Consider the following 16,583-nt stretch of genomic DNA (forward strand, 5'->3'; position numbering starts at 1 on the left):
CTCCTTCCCTCACTGCCATCTATTCATTCCTCACGCCCTTTGCTCTCCCTCTCTCCCTCTCTTCCTCTCTCTCTCTCTTCCTCCCTCGCTCCCCCACGCCGCAGAAATCTTTGTTCCCGCGGTCTCTCCCCCTCTCTGGGCTGCTCCTTCACGCCACTCGAGGTCTGGTTCGTAGCTGAGACGCCTCGAGGGCCACGCCGGAAGACACTGCTGGTTGAACACGCAGCGCATTGTTGTTTGTTGTCTCGTGCGTGCGTGTGTGCGTGTGTGTGTGTGTGGGCGGGGGCGGGGGATGTGGGTATGGGTGAGGGTAAGTGTGTGTGTGTGTGTGTGTGTTTCAAAGAGAGCTAGAGAAAAAGAGAAGGGGGGAGAGAGAGAGAGAGAGAGAGAGAGAGAGAGAGAGAGAGAGAGAGAGAGAGAGAGAGAGAGAGAGAGAGAGAGAGAGAGAGATGGGGGGGGGGAGGGGAGGGAGGAAGAGGGTAAAACCATTGAAACTCGGCGAGTATTGTCTCAAATTACCGAGATGAACGCACAATACATAGAATTATACAGAATCAGACCCCGGGCAGTGCATCAATTACACAGAAACACACAGATAGAAGTGCATAAAACACAGACACAAAGGATTGTTTAGAATTGCCGAGAAGTTCAGATATTGGATAATATGCGGGTAGAGTTGCATAGAGACACATGTAAATAATTTCATATCATGACATACAGATACAGTCATAAGGTTATATATAATTACATAAAACTGCACACACAGGAACGCATAGAACTTCATAAAAAGCAGAAACAAAATAAATATCAATACATAGCAAGTAAAAGGAATAAAAAGCTACATAGAAAAACAGACACTTGAGGCTTGCGTAGTTACAAATAAAGAAAACAGATACACCAAAAAAGACTAACTGGATATATAAAAGATTAATATTAAAACAGTTACATCGCAACACACACAGGAATACAGATAGTTAAAGAAAATCATCCAGAGATACAGAGTAATGCGCAGAAACACGAGGGTAAAAACTACTTCATAGACTTACAGGGAAACGGATTACATAATATTAAACAAATTGTGTAGGAGCATAGAATCTTAGTTACACGTAGAATTACATGGATAGCTATGTAGAATCACATAGGAAAACGGACTCAGAGGATTACACAGAATTACATGAAAACACATATAGAAGATTGAGCCTCTATTTGGCCTCTGGTTCTGTTTAACTTACAGTCGTAGCGCCTAGCTACGATTATAATATAATTACATAGAAAATAACTTAATTGCTTAAAGTTGCATAAAAACACATGGAAAGAGAATTACATATGAACAAAAGGACGGACATGAATGAAAGAGAGAGAGAGAGAGAGAGAGAGAGAGAGAGAGAGAGAGAGAGAGAGAGAGAGAGAGAGAGAGAGAGAGAGAGAGAGAGAGAGAGAGAGAGAGAGAGAGAGAGAGAGAGAGAGAGAGAATTTTACATTTACAGACATAGTTCAGACCACAGCAACCCTTTAATAACAGCACAGAGGCACACAGAGACAGGGGACCAGGCGGCACAGAAGTACACAGACGCCGACCTCAGAGCCCAAACCAGGTGTGTGTGTGTGTGTGTGTGTGTCTGTCTGTCTGTCTGTATATATGTGTGTGTGTGTGTGTGTGTGTGTGTGTGTGTGTGTGTGAACCCAAGGTAAACGAAATAAAAACCCCATCACGCACACCAACCCAATATCACCGCCGTTATCAAAATGCAGGCGTTGTTGTTGTTGTTCTTGTTGCTGTTGGTGTTGTTGTTGTTGTTGTTGGTGGTGGTAGTGGTGGTGGTGGTGGTGGAGCTCATGTTTACATTAAATGATTTCACTTTTCTAAATATCGTTTCAGGAGCCTATTGTGTAGTTTCTTCAATAGTTTCACCCAAAAGCGCTTAGGTATTTTTATTTTCAGTTCACGCACGTATCTTTTTTTTGGTCCTCTGTATAGCCCTTTGTATTAGCTGTTGTTGTTGGTGTTGTTGTTGTTGTTGTTGTCGGTGGTGGTGGTGGTGGGGGTGGTGATTGTCGTGGTGGTGGAGGTGGTGATGGTGGTGTTGGTGGTAGTGGCGGCATTGTTGTTGTTGGTGGTGGTGATAATGGTGTTGGTATTGGTGGTAATCGTCGTGGTGGAGATGGTGGTGGTGATGGTGTTGGTATTAGTAGTGGTACTGTTGTTGTCGTTATTGGTGGTGGTAGTGGTGGTGTTGGGGGTGGTGATTGTCGTGGTGGTGGTGGCGGTGTTGGTAGTAGGGGTGGTGGTATTGTTGTTGTCGTTATTGGTGGTGGTAGTGGTGGTGTTGGTGGTGGTGATTGTCGTGGTGGGAGGGGGCTTCGTGGTGCAGTAGTTAGCACACTCGGCTCACAACCGAGAGAGCCTGGGTTCGATTCCCGGGTGGAGTGGAAAAATTTGGGCGGCTTTTCCGATACCCTACGCCCCTGTCCACCCAGCAGTGAATGGGTACCAGTTATTAATCAGGGGTTGTGTCCCGTCTCCTGGGATCTGTTCCCTTCTCCTATAATTCCTTCCTCTTCTGTCTCTCTCCGGCATATGACCACAGATATTGCGCCGACTAAACGAAACTTTCCAACTTTTGTCGTGGTGGGGGTGGTAGTGGTGGCGTTGATGGTAGTAGGGGTGGTGGTGGCGGTGGAGTTAGTTCTGAACGAGTATATCAAGTCTCGCGGCACCGGCGGTAGTGGCATAAGCTTATTCCGCTCTCCCGCGAGGCCATCAGCAAAGAAATTGGCTCCGTCCGGCCGAGGCTCTTTATGCGTGAATTGCGGAGCTGTTATTATATTCCTCTCGGTCTGCAGGTGTCGTCTGGCGGAAATAATTTACTTGGCAAGAGAGAGAGAGAGAGAGAGAGAGAGAGAGAGAGAGAGAGAGAGAGAGAGAGAGAGAGAGAGATTTACATAGATAGATGAGAGAGAGAGAGAGACACAGACACAAAGACAGAGACACAGAGACAGACACACAGACACACAGAGAGAGAGAGAGAGAGAGAGAGATTTACATTTTTTTTTTTTTTTTACATATAATTGTTTTTGGTAATTGCTGTCGCAGAGCTATTTTTTTTTTTTTTCTCTTTTTAAGTGCTGCTTTAGAAACCAGGTACCGCAGTACCGCGGAGCGCACCAGGGGGGGCGAGAAAAGTACCGGAGTACCACGGAACGCACTGGGCATGCTGAGGTACCGCAGTACCGCGTAACGCAACCCCAAACTTTTGGTACCGCGCCCACCACTGGTACACGCATATATTATCATGCCTATGCAACAATATAAATGCTGTGGGAAATATATAAATGCATTATTTAAGCCAAAGAGTTGATCTGGAAATTACAAAAATTACCTATTTCCACATTTGACGTTGTTGCCGGGGGCAAAGATATTAACGTAAAACAACGTGCTTGGACAAACGATCATATGAGTTCTTTTTCATGAACTTCGTAGCTATTAGAAATAATTTTGATGCATTTAGAAGTATTTTTAAATATTAAAGAAAAAGACGTTTTTTACTTCTAAAGTATGATTTTCATCGCTCTGCCTTGGGGCAGAAGATGATTACCAATTAAGCTAAGATTCTGCAGAGGCTATTTTCTCATCCATGCGCAAGTTTTTGTCACTATTAGAATAGGGAAATCGAAAACAGTGTAAAATTGATCCACCCTAATTATCAATTTACAATATTTTTTTTTATCTGTTGCCAGGGAGGAGCATGTAGCCGATAACACATGCTGGGCCCAGTGGCTGCCGCTCATATGTTTTTGACGCTTCTTGGGAAGTTGTTTTTTTTCGTCGTTCAAGTTCTTGGGATAGTCTGATACTTTCGATGACTTACGAGCTTTTTTTACGCTCAAGTTTCTCTGCAAAAGTTTGTGTTTGATTGGTTTGGTGAACCATGGTGAAGTTATGGCAGTATTTTCTTGATGTTTGCGCCTGAATGAATTAACGTGCTGTACATTTTTTTTTAAATGGCCAGAAATTTTTGACTTGATTAACGTTCGGTAAATGTACACCTACTAATGTCTTTTCACCCCTCGGCTGCGGATTTCCTACCAGAAGACATCACCAAGCTACAGGAATGGAACAAAAAGTGTGTGGTACAATTCTATGAAGAAAAATGTAAAGTCCTGTACCTTGGGATGGAATATCCAGCACAACAATGCCACATTGGAAACACTCCACTATCCACCACAGAGGGAGAGAAAGACCTGGGACTGTATGTTACCAGGCTACCACTGAGGGCCAAATCCATGACAATCGCAGCAGACGGGTTAAGAATGCAGAAGTTAAGAAAATAAATAGTCCCCATGCCATTGTGTTAGGTACAGTGATCATGCTGAACACCGATGAGACTGAGTGTATGAACATAATGATGCAAGTGGTTTGCTGGAGCGGTCAGACATGTGCAGCTTTCCGGCGTACAGGAGGCGTGTGCCTGGTGTGCGGAGAACCAGGTAGGGGCTCAATGGCCAACGCACGTTAATATATGAATACGCACCCAATACAAGCCGAAGAGACTCATGTGACACGCCCGCAAATCACGGTCAACAATAATATTTTCTGCTATTTTAGCTTCTCCTTTGTATTGCCAGTGGGACGGATTGGTCTCATGAAAGAACTACAAGTTTTTTGTCTGAAAATTCTGGCATTTTATGAGGTTTCATGAGGTGACGGCCAGATTATGAGATGAATTAAGGTAATTAATGACTTGCTGGTTACCTGGAATTGCTGCAAGGTACGATTCGGCTCAGGGTCAGGATCCCCACGCTACAAAAAAAAAAAAATGGTACATATATTGCAACCCAAATACAGAATTTGTCCTACAACTCATACTACTGTGTGTGTGTGTGTGTGTGTGTGTGTGTGTGTGTGTGTGTGTGTGTGTGTGTGTGTGTGTGTGTGTTTACACTCCCACAAAAACAGACAGGCAGATGGGCAGCCAGACAAACAAAGGCAAAAGAAAAAGAAAAGACAAATAAAATAAGATAGAAAGAGAAAAAACGAAAATAGAAAAAAGTGATAGATGGATACAGACAGACAGTTGTATAGATAAATATAATAAATAGATAGATAAATAGACAGAAAGATAGATAGATAGATAAATAGATAGATAAATAGATAAATAAATAGATAGACAGAGAGAAAAGAATGCAAGGAAATAAAGAAAAAAGAAATAAAGTTAGTAGGAAAGAAACAAAATAATAAAATGAATCTGAAAGAAAAAAATAAAGAACTGGCAAGCGAAAAATAAAACTTGGCGAGACTACGCAAGAAAGATTACTTAACACAAATATACCAAGGGAGAGAGAGAGAGAGAGAGAGAGAGAGAGAGAGAGAGAGAGAGAGAGAGAGAGAGAGAGAGCTGATAGTGGAATCACGCTTCACCACACACCTTCAAAACAGTCCACTTTACACTCTATTCCACCCCACCCCCTCTCCTCCACCTCCCCCTTTCCCCTCCCCCCCTTCCTTTATCCCTCCCTCCTTCCCTCCCCCAAAACAAACGTACATACACACATAAATACCTACCTACCTACCTACCTAAATACATACATACATACATACACACATAACTCCCTTTTTAATCAAGTTTATAGGAAGAAGAGAGAAGTGTAACTAGTTAAGAGGAGAGGGAACAGGACGAATGGGCAGAAGGAAAGACAGTAAGAGTACAAAGGAAAGTTGAAAAGTTTCGTTTAGTCGGCGCAACATCTGTGGTCATATGCCGGAGAGAGACAGACGGGGAAGGAATTATAGGAGAAGGGAACAGACCCCAGGAGACGGGACACAACCCCCGATTAATACCTGGTACCCATTCACTGCTGGGTGGACAGGGGCGTAGGGTATCGGAAAAGCCTCCCAAATTTTTCCACCCCGCCCGGGAATCGAACCCAAGTAAGAGTACACAGTTGTATGGTTTCGGCTCGTTAACATAGTCGCCAGGCCCTGCATCCATCGCGAACCGTCGCAACGGGTTTTATTTTCAAAATTGGGCTCCTCTGCGTACAGTTGCGCGCATTCACGCACGATTCACCTAGACGTCCCCTCGCCTGTCGCTCTCGTGTGCGTATAGGCGAGCGACCCTCCCTCGCCATGTTGCTGTGAGTTCAAACAGTGGCAAACGCGCAGAGACAATGGCGATGCTCCCACGATTTCGTGCATTTTCAAAATCGCCAACCGTCGCAGAGCGAAATCGCAGATGTGTGATCCCAGCTTAAGGCTCTTCGTCTCATCTTACTGATAGTCTTCTACCTCTTAAATTCCGCCGCCATGTTGCCCCTCTTTCTATCTTCTATCGTTATTTTCACGCTGACTGCTCTTCTGAACTTGCTAACTTCATGCCTTCCCTCCCCCCCGCGGCCACGCTGCACACGACTTTCTACTCATGCTCATCCCTTTACTGTCCAAATCCCTTACGCACGAGTTGACCAGCATCTACACTCTTTCATCCCTCCCGCCGGTAAACTCTGGAACAATCTTCCTTCATCTATATTTCCTCCTGCCTACGACTTGAACTCTTTCAAGAGGAGGGTATCAGGACACCTCTCCTCCCGAAATTGACCTCTCTTTCGGCCACCTCTTTGGATTCTTTTTAGGAGCAGCGAGTAGCGGGCTTTTTATTATTATTGTTTCCTTTTTATGTGCCCTTGAGCTGTCTCCTTTGTTGTAAAAAAAAAAAAAAGACGCGAAGGGCAACAACATTATCACCTGGGCGACTCGTCAATAAATACTACCACATGTACGTACCACGACGCGTCATTACTGGCAGTCTTTTCTTCAGTCTGAATGAGCGAGTGGTGTGACTCAGCAGAAGTTCCGTGATACCTTCATGTTGGTGAGTATGCCGCGTGAAGGTCAGAGCATTTGAATGTAGTGAATGACCTTTTATGGAATAATGTCAGTAGTAATAAGAACAACAGGAGCAAGAAGAACAAGAACAAGAACAAAAGAAATATACAGAAAGAGGAGGAGGAAGAGCAAGAAAAGAAAAACAAGAAGAAAAAGTAGAAGAAAAAGAAGAAAAGGAAGAAGAAGAAGAAGAAGAAGTAGAAGAAGCTGAAGAAAATAATAATAATAATAATAATAATAATAACAATATGATGATGATGAAGAAGAAAAAGAAGAAGAGGGAGAAGCAAAAGAAGAGGAAAAAGAAAGAGGAAAAAAAGAAAAGAAAGAGGAAAAAAAGAAAAGAAAGGAATAGAAAAGAAAGATGAAGAAAAACGAAGAAAAAACTTTAGTAATAACAATAATAACAATAACAGGTGGAATGTATAACAAAAAAAAACGTCCGTCCTTAACCCCCCACCCCCGACCCCTCTCCCTCCCCGCGCCGCCCCCGCCCCATGACCCCGCCCCGCCCACACACGCCCCGGCCACCGTGGATTGAATATCTCTCCGTCCATTACAACATTGCCGTTGACGCTCAGCCATCGCCGCCATGGTGCTCTCACCTTTAAGCGGAGCGCAAATTCGTTTCATAAAATTACGTGAACAAAGTGTTTGAGCGGTACTTGAAGCTGTAAATGGCGTTTATTATTGCTGGGTGTGACAAAGGGCTAATTGATTCCTGCGCGGCGACAGCAGAATGCAAATTAGAAAGTAGAGGAAAAGGACAAACGTTTCAGCAGACAAATAAAACAAAAAAATCACCGACATAACACGAAGTTGAATATTTGACAAGGCTTTCGTAGGAGTTGTGGGCATTTCCAGGAGTAGTTTTATGACCCTGGTGTTAGTTTGACCCTTCTTCTGTACCATGAACCTAAGGAAACACTCATTAGCACCCGACTGACCCCCTTTTTAACCTTTAGAAATTGTTCATGTAAGAACCGATAGTGTCCTAAAATACCAACCTTAGTGTTATTAGCATAAATGTCGTGTTCACACTAAGCCATGGTGGTAAATAGGTGCTTTGTGTGTGCCTGGGACGGGCGAGCCTCAATTAGCGGCGGCCATTGTCAAGCTGAAGTCATTCTGGGAAAGGACGACGAAACTGGTTGTTGAGGCGTTTGATTTCTTGCCTCTGTTGTAACGTTGACATGGAGGGTAAAGGGGATATTACACTGGGCATATTTTCCGTGGATCTTCAGTCAAACCACGATTTCCGCTAACGTGGTTCTCAATTGTTTCATGTTATTGCTGCTGATGAAGATGATGAGTAATACCGTCGCCCTTCAGTGAAATCTACCGTAGCCTTGGAAGACCGTGGACACGTCAGAAAACCACGGAAATATAGAACCACGCCAACGGAAATCGTAGTTTGACTGAAGATCCACGGAAAATTTGCCCAGTGTAATAGCCCCTTAACCGAGGCTCACAGTCGCGCTAAATTAAGACTGTTTTAGCATAAGTTTAGCCCAGACACGAGAGGCAGCAGCTGAGGCCATTACAGTATGCCGGGTGTGGACACGAGGCCCTTAAAGTGGTTGTTCAATTGTTTGACTTCATGGCTTTGTCTTTTGTTAAACAGGAGGGTAACCGAGGCTCACAGTCGCGCTAAATTAAGGCTGTTTTAGCATAAGTTTAGCCCAGACACGAGAGGCAGCAGCTGAGGCCATTACAGTATGCCGGGTGTGGACACGAGGCCCTTAAAGTGGTTGTTCAATTGTTTGACTTCATGGCTTTGTATTTTGTTAACTAGGAAGGTAATCGAGGCTCACAGTCGCGCTAAATTAAGGCTGTTTTAGCATAAGTTTAGCCCAGACACGGGAGGACATTAAAGTGGTTGTCCAATTGTTGGATTTCATGGCTTTCTTTTGTTAAATAGGAGGGTAACCGAGGCTCACAGTCGCGCTAAATTAAGGCTGTTTTAGCATAAGTTTAGCCCAGACACGAGAGGCCATTAAAGTGGTTGTCCAATTGTTTGACTTCATGGCTTTGTCTTTTGTTAAACAGGAGGGTAACCGAGGCTCACAGTCGCGCTAAATTAAGACTGTTTTAGCATAAGTTTAGCCCAGACACGGGAGGCCATTAAAGTGGTTGTCCAATTGTTTGACTTCATGGCTTTGTCTTTTGTTAACTAGGAGGGTAACCGAGGCTCACAGTCGCGCTAAATTAAGGCTGTTTTAGCATAAGTTTAGCCCAGACACGAGAGGCAGCAGTTGAGGCCATTACAACAAGCGGGTGTGTACTCGAGGCCAGACACGCCCATCAGCCGGCCGACGAGGCGCGGCCCGAGGAAACAGTCAACCCGCTGCCAAAACACATTTATTCTCCAATCGCTTCCTAATTGCGCCATTAATCACGCCACGACCTGCGCGTTTATGCAGAGTCTGGGCGGTGGCTGAGTGGTACCGTGCTGGGTCCACATTCACCACGTGATGGACGACGCGAGTTCGAATCCCCACGCTACCACCTCGGATTTTTCAGTCACCGCCGAGTGGCTTAAAACTACCCACATGCTGTCCTGAAGACCGCCCATCAACCCGGACTCTAGAGGAAACCGTCTAAGTGAATCAAGAACTAGTTCCGGGGGGCAGCATGAGCCAAGAGAAGATGGCGCCACTATAAACACTTGCCTGCGCCATGACGGGCTGGGGCCGAACACCATCCAGGCCCCGCAAGCAAGCCTACCTGCGCTATAGGCGTAGACGTAAAAAAAAAAAGAAAATAGTCTTTCCACACGTCAATAAAAACACGCCGTGATAGTGAAATTTATTTGTCGAGATATAGGCTATTATTATTATTATGTAAAGGGAGTGTAGTATATATGCGTTGTTGTATTTAATTTGGTGGAGGATGCTTTTAAAAGTTGTGAAAATATTATGCGTTGATCTGGACAAAATTTTGATTGGGAGTTAATTATGCTATTGTTTTTTATTGCTTTAGAAAACATTTTTTTTATCTTATGTCCTCTGTGTTTAGAAAGATTCGGTCACTAAGCCATAAGAATTCATGTAGCCTGAACACACCCTCTCGACGCCGTAAAACATACTGCACTGACGTTACGTGCACTGTATTGTGAGCGAGTGCTTCTCTTTCTTTTAATGGAATCGTCCTAGTAGGTATTTCTGTCCCCGGTGTACGATGTTTCTATTTGTATTTCCACCGCTTGCTGCTGGGGGGAGAGGGCAGGGGAGGGGAGTCCATGCAAGGCGAGGGGAAGAGAAGCGAGGCGAGGGGAGCGTCGAGTGGCTGGGGGAGTGTGTTCTTTTGTCATTTGTTTTTATCTGCAGTTTGGGATCAGATACCAGAAACGGGTGGATCACCTCACATGAACCCGAGGCTTGTGTGTGCGTGTGCGTGTGCGTGTGTGTGTGTCAGGCTCTCTCTCTCTCTCTCTCTCTCTCTCTCTAACACCGATTTCTCTCACATCTTCCCTCCTCCACTTCCTCCCTCCCTCCCCCTCATTTTTTCCCTTCCCCTCACAGACCCTTCCTCCCCTCTGTCCTCCTCCGCCACACCTCAAAAATAACTCCTCTCTTCCCCTCCAGATTTCTCTTCCACGTTCAACTCTCCCGACAAGCTTTCCTCTCTCCCTTTCTCCCTTCCTCTGTTCCCTCGTTCTCCCTGTCGTCCCTTCCCCCGCGTTCCCTCGCTTCCCATTCTCTCCTCATCGTCACCCAATCCTGCTCCTGTTCACCCCATTGACTACTCAGCTGAGCCCTCTAACCTTCACTAAAGTCACATTACACTTCCTCCCACTCTATTCTTCACGCTCGTTTTCCTCGCTCCTGCCCTCCTCCTCCCCTCCCTGATCTTCCTTTCTTCCCTTCTTCCTTCCTAGTCTCCACTCTCAAGTCACCTCTCAGCCGCAGCGAAAGGAGATATTGTTTCATTTGGTAGAGCAGGGCGAGAGAGAAAGGAGTGGGCGAGTGAGAGGAGGGGAGAGAATGAGAGGGTGTAGGAAGGGAGAGAATGAGAGGAGAGGGTGTGGCGCGGGCTGGCTGAAGGGAAAGGTGAGGAGAGATGAGGTGGGTTGATTTAGATGGGTAGATAGTTAAATTAATGGATATAATGACGGGTAGATAGAGCAGGTAGACAGGTGGGTCGATGGCTAAGATGGATGGGATGTATGACAAGGAACAGTAAATGAGAAAGTATGTAATTCACCACGGCCTGATCACGGGTTGGACTCCCAATCACCAACAAATGGCCTCCTGACTAGAGCAAGCTCATTATAGTCGTTCTCTGGTTATTACCAGGACCTCTACGCATTACACACCCCATTCCCCTTGCTCAAAGGGAGACAGTAACCACTCCTTGTCAATGGAAAAATCCTGGACTAAGCGGGGCTTGAACCTCCGCCTGCCAGGCCGCGAAGACGGGCAGCCTTACAGCGCGGCGCTCTAACCGACTGAGCTACCGTGTGTGTGTGTGTGTGTGTGTGTGTGTGTGTGTGTGTGTGTGTTGGGAGAGAGAGAGAGAGAGAGAGAGAGAGAGAGAGAGATGAATAAACATTGTGTAGGCGTTTGTGTGTGTGCTCGCGTTTGTGTACTCGCCCCCGCGCGCGCGCGCGCGCATGTGTGTGTGTGTGTGTGTGTGTGTGTGTGTGTGTGTGTGTGCGGGCAAATATTTCCAAATGGCGAGTGAATTGCCTTTGTTCAGATTTTAATCATTCCTCCCAACACGCACACACACCCCCCCCCTCCCCCCAGCAACACCCCCTGACTTAACGGCCCCCTTTTTTGCCCCCTGCACCCCTCACATCTCAGCCCACTCACTTTTCTTTTTCTTGACACGATCTCCTCCCCCCCTCCCCCCCCCCTTGCTCATGTAAGCCCACCTCATCCTTCTCGCTATCTCGCTTTCTTTTGGCATCCTGCACTGCTCCTTCTTTTCTTCCTCCTTTCTTTTCCATCTTCACCTAATCCTCGTCCTACAACCGCAGCCTCCCATGCACACCCGCCTTTCAATTATGTATCCTTCGCCCCTATTTCTTCCCATTATTGCACCTTTCCCTGCACTTCCTGTTCCTCCTTGCCTCTCTACTCTATATCATTATTTCCATTTCTTTTCCTTTATACTTAACGTGCATTGCTATTCTTCTGTCATGTCTCCTGTTTTCGCTTCTGCCCAACACTCACTCCTGTTTACTACTTCCTCCTTGTTCTTCTTGTTCCTCAGTCAACTACCATCGAACCGCCTCATTTTGCCTTCCACTTCTTCCTCCTCCTCCTCCTTCCACCTACTTCCATACCACTTCTTTTGCCGTCCACTTCCCTACCCACAAACCACCTCCTCCTGCCCTTACTTCCACCTACTCCTACCTTCAGACCACTTCCTCGAGTCTTCCACTTTGTTTTCGTGTCTCAAACCACTTTCTTTTTCCCTCCACTTCCTCTTCGTACCTCCAAACCACTTCCTCCTTCCCTCCACTTCCTCCTCGTACCTCCACTTCCTTAATGCACTTCCAGACTCCCTCCTTCCCTCCACTTCCTTCTTGCACCTCCAAAATCCATCCTCCTCCTCTCCATCTCCTCCCCTCCACTTCCTCCTCGTACCTCAAATCCACTCCTTTAGTCCAATTCCTCCTCGTACCTCTAAACCGCATCCTACTTCCCTCTACTTCCTCCTCGCACCTCCAAAACCCTTCCTCCTTCCACCAACTCCTTCTGATACCTCCAAGACGCTTCAACCTCCGATTCTCTTTCTTGTACCAGCAAACGTTTTATTCCTAACTCTAATTTCATTTTCCCCTCCACTTCCTCGTGCCCTCCACTTCCTCCCTGTACCTCCAAATCCCTTCTTCCTGCCCTCCACTTCTTCCATTGTGAGTTGTGCCTCCAAACACACTTCCACTTGCCAGCCACTTTCCCCCGGTACCTCCAAATCGCTTCCTCCTGCCCTAAACCTCCTTGTCGTTCCTCCAACCCCCCCGCCCTCCGCCCCCCCCCCCCGCCCCCCCCCTCGTACAAACACAACACAGGGCCATGCTGGGGACGAGGAAGCCGACGCTTTCTCAGAATAACTGTAAGAGGACGTAAAATATATTTCCCGGCTCCCCATGCAGGCTGCCGCGCCTCCCATCCCGCGCCCCGAATGTCCGCCGAGGGATGGTGGGTGGGGGGTGGGTGAGGGGGTAGAGAGAGAGAGAGAGAGAGAGAGAGAGAGAGAGAGAGAGAGAGAGAGAGAGAGAGAGAGAGAGAGAGAGAGAGAGAGAGAGAGATCCATCCAAACAGACAGACAGACAGACAAAAACAGAGACAGGTAGAGACACATACAGACCCACAGCCAAACAGATAGACGGAAAGACAAACAGACAGACAAAGAGAGACAGATAGAAGGAGCAACAAAGACAAACAGGAAAACAGAAAGGCAAACAGACAGCGACAGGAAGACTGAGAGATAATTAGACAGACAGAGATACAGACGCAGAGATAGACAGACAGACAATTAAAGACAGATAAACAGAAAGACAGAAAGGCAGACAGACAGAGAATGAAAGACACAAATAAACAGGCAGACAGAGACACAGACAGACAGGGAGAGAGACAAAGACATCTATGCAGACAAATTAAGCTCTTCGTCTCATCAGCTCTCCTCCTCTTACTGATAGTCTTCTACCTCTTAAATTCCGTCGTGATGTTGCCTCTCTTTCTATCTTCTATCGGAATGTTCATGCTGTCTGCTCTTCTGAACTTGCTAACTGCATGCCTCCCCCCCTCCCGCGGCCTCGCCTCATACGACTTTCTACTCAAGCTCATCCCTTTACTGTACAAACCCCTTATGCAAGAGTTAACCAGCATCTTCACTCTTTCATCCCTCACGCTGGTACATAAACTCTGGAACAATCTTCCTTCATCTGTATTTCCTCCTGCCTACGACTTGAACTCTTTCAAGAGGAGGGTATCTGGACACCTCTTCTCCCGAAATTGACCTCTCTTTTTGGCCACTCCTCTGTACTCTATTCAGGAACAGTAAGTAGCGTTTTTTTTTTTTTCATTATTTTTTTTCCACGCCCTTGAGCTGTCTCCTTTTCTGTAAAAAAAAAAAAGAAGCGAACCGACACAAGACGCACAGACACACTCATAAAATTTATGAGTGTGTCTGTAAAGAGAAGAGACAAACAGACGCGTAAAGGGAATGATAACGCCGAGGCAGAGACACAGACACAGACAAACAGAGGAGAAAAAAACACAATCCGCAATTTTTACCTTCCCGAGAAAAAAAGCTTAACTAGATGCCACATTCACCTACCAGGAAAAAAAAACACGACTATTTTCTCTCTCAAACAGGGCTTCATTTTCACGTAGGTTGCCTGTTTTCACTCGCACGTGGGGGAAAAAAAAACATTAGTGATCTCAACGTAATTCCACATTTCTGGGAACGGAGCGAATATGCTAATTTGAATCTGTCTGAAACATAATTATAAGGTTTCCAATTGTTCAGAATATACATCCAAATCCGCTATCGTAGGAAAGAAAGGAAAGTTTTGTTTAGTCGGCGCAACATCTGTGGTCATATGCCGGAGAGAGACAGAAGGGGAAGGAATTATAGGAGAAGAGAACAGATCCCAGGAGACGGGACACAACCCCCGATTAATACCTGGTACCCATTCACTGCTGGGTGGACAGGGGCGTAGGGTATCGGAAAAGCCGCCCAATTTTTTTCCACTCCGCCCGGGAATCGAATCGAATAAAAATGGTTTCTACGCCTGTGACAAAGAACAATAGAGAATAGTAATTTGAACCCCTCTGAAACATAATATTAGGTATCCAATCGCTTAAAAAATACATCCATGCAGACCCACTATCGTAGAGAAAACGTAGAATAAAAATGGTTTCTACTCCTGCGACAAATAAAGAGCAACAGGGAATGGTAACTTGCACTTGTCTGAAACGTAATTATAAGGTATTCAGTTATTTCGACAATACAATCAAATCAACCATCGTAGAGAAAACATTGAATTAAAAAGGTCTTCACTCTTGTAACAAATAAAGAACAACTGTGAATAATAATTTTAGCCCGTCTGAAGCATATTATGGGATGCAAATGCTTGGAAATTCATTCAGACCCGCTGTCGTAGGGAAAACATACTGAAATGATCTCCGCTCTCGTGACAAATACAGTGCGATAGGGAAGGGTGAGTTGACCCTGTCTGAAGCATAATATAAGGTATTTGATTGTTTAGAAAATACGTCCAGACCCGCTGTCGTAGGGAAAACATACTGAAATGATCTCCGCTCTCGTGACAAATACAGAGCGATAGGGAAGGGTGAGTTGAACCTGTCTGAAGCATAATATAAGGTATTTGATTGTTTAGAAAATACGTCCAGACCCGCTGTCGTAGGGAAAACATACTGAAATGATCTCCGCTATTGTGACAAATACAGTGCGATAGGGAAGGGTGAGTGGAACCTGTCTGAAGCATAATATAAGGTATTTGATTGTTTAGAAAATACGTCCAGACCCGCTGTCGTAGGGAAAACATACTGAAATGATCTCCGCTCTTGTGACAAATACAGAGCCTAAGAGAAAGGTCCTTTTTATCATGTTGGAATAAATGGTTTTCACTCTCGCGGCAAGAATAAAGAGCAGCAGAGAACGGTTATTTTTATCATGTCGGGATGAAGGTGAAGCTCCTCCAGCGGTCGTGGAGGAGAAAAATAGACGCCCATTCATCATTGTACGAGAAAAATAGGGTACACCATTCGCCGACCCGAGAGGAGGAAAACAAAATGTATATTCTTTGTTCGTGCGGGAAAGAGAAATGTACTGAAAGGAACACGAATCCTCGCCGTATTAAGGAAAAATGGGCCGCAATGTTTACAGACCGGGAAGAAAAATGCTAGGGACTTTTCACTCTGAGTTTTTTTCTTTTTTGTAACGTTTCTAATCTTGCTGTTTGTGTTTGACTTGGCTTTAGCATCAGCTTCAAGTATTTTCCACTGGAGTTTCATTACTGAGGTCATCAGCTATACCGATTCCATCCGTATGACCTGTAACCTTCACCTAAACCTTCTAAAAGCTTTTAAAGTTCGAATATATCACACCAAAATGTTAGTCCAAATTTACAAACTTTGTGTTAATCAGTAAGTTTTCTTTTCTCTTAAAGTTGTGTCTTGAACGGATAATTTTTCACTTCACGAAGTCATTTTTCATCCCACTTTTGAATTAGTCATTACTTTAATCAACGTGACTCCATATTTCATCCAGACTTCTTTGCTATGTTTTGGGGCTAAAGATATCATCCTGGAGAAAACTGCATGGGCATCCTTGGAATACTCGCTCATAATCTTGTAGGTTTTTCATTTTTTTACATCAGATAAAGGTATAAAAAAACAAATACTTAAAATCCTGCCACTCGCTGTTCCTGTAAAAGAGTAAAAAATAAGAAGCCAGAAGGGAGTTCGAGACCAGAAGAGAAGTCAAACTGGTGATCAGTAATCCATTTAAGAAAGAAAGAAAAGAAAAATCTGTAATCGTTGTAAGCCTTCTCATGCAAGTTAACCCCCGTTCACACTGTTCCGACTCTGGCCACGACAACCCAGCGACTTTTTCATTTGACAAGTTGGTTCCCACGCTCCAAGAAGGGGGGGAGGTTTTATTGGGGTCTTGGTGTCTTGTCGACTGTCTAAGACATTCGGCCAGCTAGTTGCCAGCA

General features: G+C 45.3%; 2 protein-coding genes across 2 annotated transcripts in view; one reads left to right on the top strand and one right to left on the bottom strand.

The window, feature by feature from the left end:
- LOC126982524 (protein artichoke-like) overlaps positions 1–16,583 on the top strand; it is a 63,155-nt gene that overhangs the window by 33,569 nt on the left and 13,003 nt on the right. The gene's annotated exons all lie outside the window — the stretch shown is intronic.
- Positions 14,404–16,583, bottom strand: part of LOC126982526 (uncharacterized) — a 63,919-nt gene continuing 61,739 nt past the window's right edge. Inside the window, exon 4 of the transcript XR_007735215.1 lies at positions 14,404–14,524. The gene's annotated coding sequence lies outside the window, so the exon portion shown is untranslated. The remainder of the gene's footprint in view (positions 14,525–16,583) is intronic.

Source organism: Eriocheir sinensis, chromosome 51 (assembly GCF_024679095.1).
Source record: "Eriocheir sinensis breed Jianghai 21 chromosome 51, ASM2467909v1, whole genome shotgun sequence".
In the NCBI taxonomy this organism is placed as follows: domain Eukaryota; kingdom Metazoa; phylum Arthropoda; class Malacostraca; order Decapoda; family Varunidae; genus Eriocheir; species Eriocheir sinensis.